The sequence below is a fragment of the Equus asinus genome, chromosome 16 (assembly GCF_041296235.1).
Source record: "Equus asinus isolate D_3611 breed Donkey chromosome 16, EquAss-T2T_v2, whole genome shotgun sequence".
Classification (NCBI taxonomy): domain Eukaryota; kingdom Metazoa; phylum Chordata; class Mammalia; order Perissodactyla; family Equidae; genus Equus; species Equus asinus.
This window is the reverse complement of record NC_091805.1, coordinates 24004123-24010122: the sequence shown is the minus strand read 5'-3', so window position 1 is coordinate 24010122 and position 6000 is coordinate 24004123.

Sequence of the window (6000 nt, the reverse complement as noted above, 5' to 3'; positions counted from 1 at the left end):
GAACACTGCACTTACCTTTTATGGAATTTCTCTCTTAATATGTAAGAAAAATGAAAGAAACCAGATGATTTTTATGGATTCTTCAGATTCTAACACTTTGTGCCTACATGAAGTGTTAGTCACTTCTCTGCCATGACCTTCTAACACAGAGATCAGCAAATGTGGAGAGCACCTTGTGAATACCTCTAAGATAGCAACTTTACATACAGCTCTGGCTGGCATCAAAAGGAGCTGATACTTCGACTATGTCTATACTTTCTCCTCTTTCGGACTGTAAGCTTCCTGGGGACAGGGACAATGTCTTAGGTGTGTTCCTAGTGATGACTCTTCTTCCTCCTACAATCTTGACTCTCAAAACTTATTGTAAGTAAATGATTGAAAGATGTCTATTATCAATGATCGTCACTCCAACAATGAGCCAAACCCTATCTTTGAGTGATTATATTCAAGGACAATTTATTGCGTTCAGTCAATACCTCAGAATAAAGAACTTGGAATTTCTGTGGCTCTGGGTGATTCAAGTACTCAGGATGAGACATCTCATGGCATACCACTTTCAGTTAGTTTTTTTTTTTTTTTTTTTAAAGATTTTATTTTTTCCTTTTTCTCCCCAAAGCCCCCAGGTACATAGTTGTATATTCTTCGTTGTGGGTCCTTCTAGTTGTGGCATGTGGGACGCTGCCTCAGCGTGGTTTAGATGAGCAGTGTCATGTCCGCGCCCAGGATTCGAACCAATGAAACACTGGGCCGCCTGCAGCGGAGCGTGCGAACTTAACCGCTCGGCCACGGGGCCAGCCCCTCAGTTAGTTTTTTAATGGTGATCTGTAAATAGACTCTAGCCTAAGGGAGGAGTCCATTTACTGGTTTTCTCACTGTTTTTCGGTCCTCTGGCTTCTCTCTTCCTCTCGTCTTCTATAGTTCATATTGGAGGTTATAAATAGGATGCAGATGATTTAAAAGTCAAACAGTGAAAACACTGTAATGTTGGTACTCTCAAATGCAAAGTATTCACATTCCATGTTATGGGATAAAATATAGTACGTAATCAAATAGTGAAAAAAACCTTCACTACACACCTATCAAATGCAAGTCATTGTCCAAGCACTAAAACGTACCTGTTCTGTGTCTTCTCACTTTCAGAGAACTTTCAGTTAACAGAGGAAGACAGACACAGGGAGAGCTTGATAAGTCACATAACAACCCCTACAAAGCACTCTGGGAGCTCATGGCAAGGGCAGCACTGAATGTAGTTTGAAATTCTGCAGTTTCTATTGCAGCATTATTTATAATAGCCAAGATATGGAAGCAACCTAATAGCAACCAATCGATAGATGAGTGGATAAAGAAGAGGTAGCATTTATACAATGGGATATTATTCAGCCATAAAAAAAGAATGAAATCTTGCCATTGGTGACAACATGGATGGACCTAGAGGGTATTATGCTAAGTGAAATAAATCAGAAAGAGAAAGACAAAAACCATATGATTTCACTTATATATGCAATCTAAAAGACAAAACAAATGAACAAACAAAACAAAATAGAAACAGACTCATAGATACAGAGAACAAACTGGTGGTTACTGGACTAAGAAGGCTAGGGGATGCGGGTGGGTAAAATAGGTAAAGGGGATTAGGAGAGACAAACTTCCAGTTATAAAATAAATAAATCATGGGACCATAATGTATAGCATAGGGAATATAGTCAATAATATTGTAATAACTTTCTATGGTTATAGATGGTAACTAGACTTATTGTGATCACTTCGTAATGTCTATAAATATCTAATCACTATGTTGTACACCTGAAACTAATAGGATATCGTGTGTCAATTATACTTCAATAAATAGATAAATAGATAAATTCTGCACTCTCACTTCCTATCTTGACAATTAATACTTTTTTTTCCTAGCCAAAACTGTAGACCTTAGCCATAGCGACTCAGGATAACCCTGGGACAGAAATCTTTTGCGACTTGATACCAGAAGAAATGGTCTTGCAATTGCTTTAAGAGGATATAACCAATAGCCTTTTGTTTTGGGTTCGGTTACTGTACAGAACTCCAGATGTCGAAGTGGATTTGTGCTGCGTTTCTATGCTAATACATCTCTGCAGGGTTAATTTATGATACTCACTCCTTTCTCTGTTGCTCAAATTACCTGTAAGAGTGATTAGCAAATATCCAGACTGATTGATGTTTCAGTGTTTTTGTCACTTTTTTGGGGGAAAGCAGAATGTAGCAATGTAGCACTGAGTACTGGGGAATTGTGATGAATAGTTTTGACTTCTAAATTACTTTAAAAAATTTACCCTAGTTTGAGTTACCTTTCCACAGAGAATTTAAGATTTTGTAGTCATGGTTGTTTTTGTAACAGGATAGCTCCGCTCCCACATTTAAAAAGCATATATTGAATATCTACTATATACACAAAATATTTATAAATGCTGAAATTGCAGGGAATAAAAGATATGGACTGCTGGAGAAGCTGGTTTTATGGGGAGACACATTCATTCTCTCAAGGAGCTCACAGTCTGGTGGGGGATGTAAACAATTTCTGGTAACTCTAATGTTTATAAACATGAATGTGTTAAGGGCTGTAACACAGGAGCTAAAGGCTATAGGAAAGCAGAATGGAAGCTCCATGAGGGCAGATGATTCCGTCTTGTTCGCAGCTATAGTCCCCGCTGTCTGGTACAGAGCAGATACTCAATAGATGTGTCGATTTTAAAGTTAATTCTGCCTTGCGTTTTACAGTGCAGTAACATTTGAATTAAGCTTTAAAGAGTAAATAAGAGTTTCTTTATCAAGACTAGAGAACATTTCAGGAGGAAACAACAGCAGGAGCAAAGGAATGTGCGTGTTTGGGGAACTGCATGCAATCCAGGTAGCTACGGTGTAGGGATGTCCAGGGCCAGGTACGGGAGGGGACCCACGGTGAGACCCTGAGCCAGTGGGTGTTAGAAATGGGCAGCAACCAGACACTACCTTTCCTGCTTCCTGCTTGTTGGAATTTCTGACATCCTGGAGTCCCCTATATAGATGACAGCCATATGACTAACTCGCAAACAAGATGAGTGTGTGATTCTCAACACGTTTTTCATGTATTTTTACTAATAGTATTTCCCCATTTGCTATTTATCTGTTAATGTCAGTAAGGGGTTGTAAACTGGTGGATTACGTGGCATGTAGCTCACTGTGCTGGATTTGTCAGCACATGGTTGAACAATTTGGCCCCCATTAAAAAAGATCTGAATATTTGGTTTCTCCTGAAAAGAGCAGAAGATCTGGTGACACCAGGCCTGCACTGCAGCCTGAAAACACGCTGCTAGAATGTTTTCCCGCTGACCCTCAAACCTGGGTGGCCACCTCCCATTTGCTGCACGTGTGCTCTTTATGTATACCTGCCCTCTTTATCCTTCCCCAGTACTCGTCTGGGCCCTTTCAACCTTCGAGTTTAGCCTCAGCTGTGTGGCCGCTATCTCGCCTTGGGGATGTGAGTCAATCTGTAGGCCCTCTCAATAAAACAAAGACCTTATCCTTTTGAATTGATGCATTCTCTGCAAATATTTTCCCCTAACCTATTATCTTTTAATCCTGCTTTTTATTTTTCTGGTACAGTTTTTACTTTTTATGTAGTAGAATCTCTTCTTTTACTTTGTTGTAGTTTTAGTTTCTTTCTTTTTTAAATAATTCTTTTAATTTATTAGGTCTTCCATTACTTTCTATTCTCCTTCCGGCTCCTTTTCTCTCTTCCAGTTGATTTTTGGCTTAGGAATTCTTTCTCTCTCTAGAAGGTTAAAATAGATTAAATTATGTGTTACTCTTGTAGATAATATATGATTATTTTTGGTTAAAATCTTCTCTCTCTTCTGATTGATTCTATTCAAATAGATTTAAATACATTGAATGAATGTATATGCATAATGGGGTGCATTTTGAATGGTCTGTTCTTTTCTACTGATCTGCTTTTTCTTATACCTGTCAATACCTTCTAATTATTTTAGCTTTATGTATTTTAATATTTTGTTAAAATTAACCCCTGTCTCTAATATAATTATTACTCTTCTATTTAAATCAATTTTAGAATTCTTTGGTCAAATTCCAGAAAAATTCCATTGGGATTTGACTTATAATTTTAGTAAGTGTACTAAAAATTTTGAGAAAAACTTTTATTTTATAAAAATTAGTCTTCCCATTTAGGAACATGTTAGGCCTCTTCCTTTATTCAGTTGTTTTGTCTTTTACATCCCTCAATAAAGTATTGCACTTGTTGTCACATAAGATATTATTTCCTATTAATTTAAATTTCGCTTTGTGATTATGAATGGGATCTCTTTTTTGGTTTACATTTTTACTTTTACATTATTATTTGGTATACAAGAATAGTTATCTCTTGTCTGGCTATTACAGCAACCTTTAATTTAATTTTAATAGCTTTTCATTTTATTTCTTTTTATTTTTATGTTCTAAAATATCACCTGTAAATAATCACATTTTGTCTCCTCCTTTCTAATATTTGTGCTTTATATCTTAAAAACTTTTGAAATGATATTAAATTAATAATATGTGTATCCTTTAGCCAATGCCTGGCATATTATACTCAATAAATGTCAGATAATGTTATTGTTGGTAATATCAATATTAAATAACAGTAATTTCATATATCTGTATTTTAATGAGAATTATTTTATTACTTCACTGTTAAATAAAATGTTGGCTAATGATTTGAACTGGACATCTTAAAGATATGTTGGGGCTGGCCCCATGGCCAAGTGGTTGGGTTTGCCCGCTCCCCTTCCGTGGCGCAGGGTTTTGCCAGTTTGAGTCCTGGGTGCGGACATGACACTGCTGGTTGGGACACGCTGGGGCGGCGTCCCACATGCCACAACTAGAAGGACCCACAACTAAAAATACACAACTATGTACCAGGGGTATTTGGGGAGAAAAAGGAAAAATTTAAAAAAATCTTAAAAAAAAAGATATGTTAAGAAGAGATACTACTATTGAGATGATTATCTTTTAAAATGTATTTGATTTGAATTTAAATCTACTGATGCTGTATAGTAATAGATTTTCTAATTTTAGGCTATTCATGGATTCCTATAATAAATACTGATTGGTTAGAAGTAAAAGATCAGCTTTTACTAAATTATTGAGTTCTATTTGCTAGCATTTTATTTAAGTTTTTAAAATATCTTTATTAAGTGACATTCAGCTTTTATTTTTTCTTGAATTTCTGTTAGAAATTTAGGTATGTTTCTTCTTAGAATGACTTGAATTACTTTTAATCTTCTTCTATTCTCTGAAATAGATTACATAACATGGCAAAGATCTGTTCCTCGAAAGTTTGAAGGAATTTACTAGTAAGTCTCTTAAGACCCCGAGTTCCTTCTCTAGGGGCTCACATGTGGCTTTCAGATAACTTTCTCAATTCACTTTAAATTTTAACCTGTTGTGCTAATTTTAATTTATATCAAACATTAAATTTCTGGATGTTTTAGAATTTATTAACATACAACTACATTAAACTCTAAATCTTCTCTACCTGCTATTTTCCATTTCTCATTTAAAAAATTTGTTTGTGAAATTTTTATCCTTTTCTCTTGATTAGATTTCCAGTTACATATATTCTCAGAACATTTTCACTCTGCTTTTTGGTGTATCATTGTTTTTATGAAACCATTTTTGATGTTTATTTTTTGCAATGTTTTTCGTGACTGTTTTGAAATGACTCACAATGCATCAAGACTTTTCTCCCATTTATTAACCTCTTATTCACTGTTTTCAGAATGGTTCCAAATATCCTGGTACACTGGCTATTTTGGAATGAAATTAACTTATTCATATTAGTAGTGTCTTGATATTTCTCAACTGGCAATTTCAGTACATGCCCACAAATGTAACCCAATCAGATCTTTATGGCACCATTAGCCTGTAATTCTCTAGTTCTTATGACTAATGTGTAGCCCTAGACCTCATAAAACTCTGTATTTTAATTTA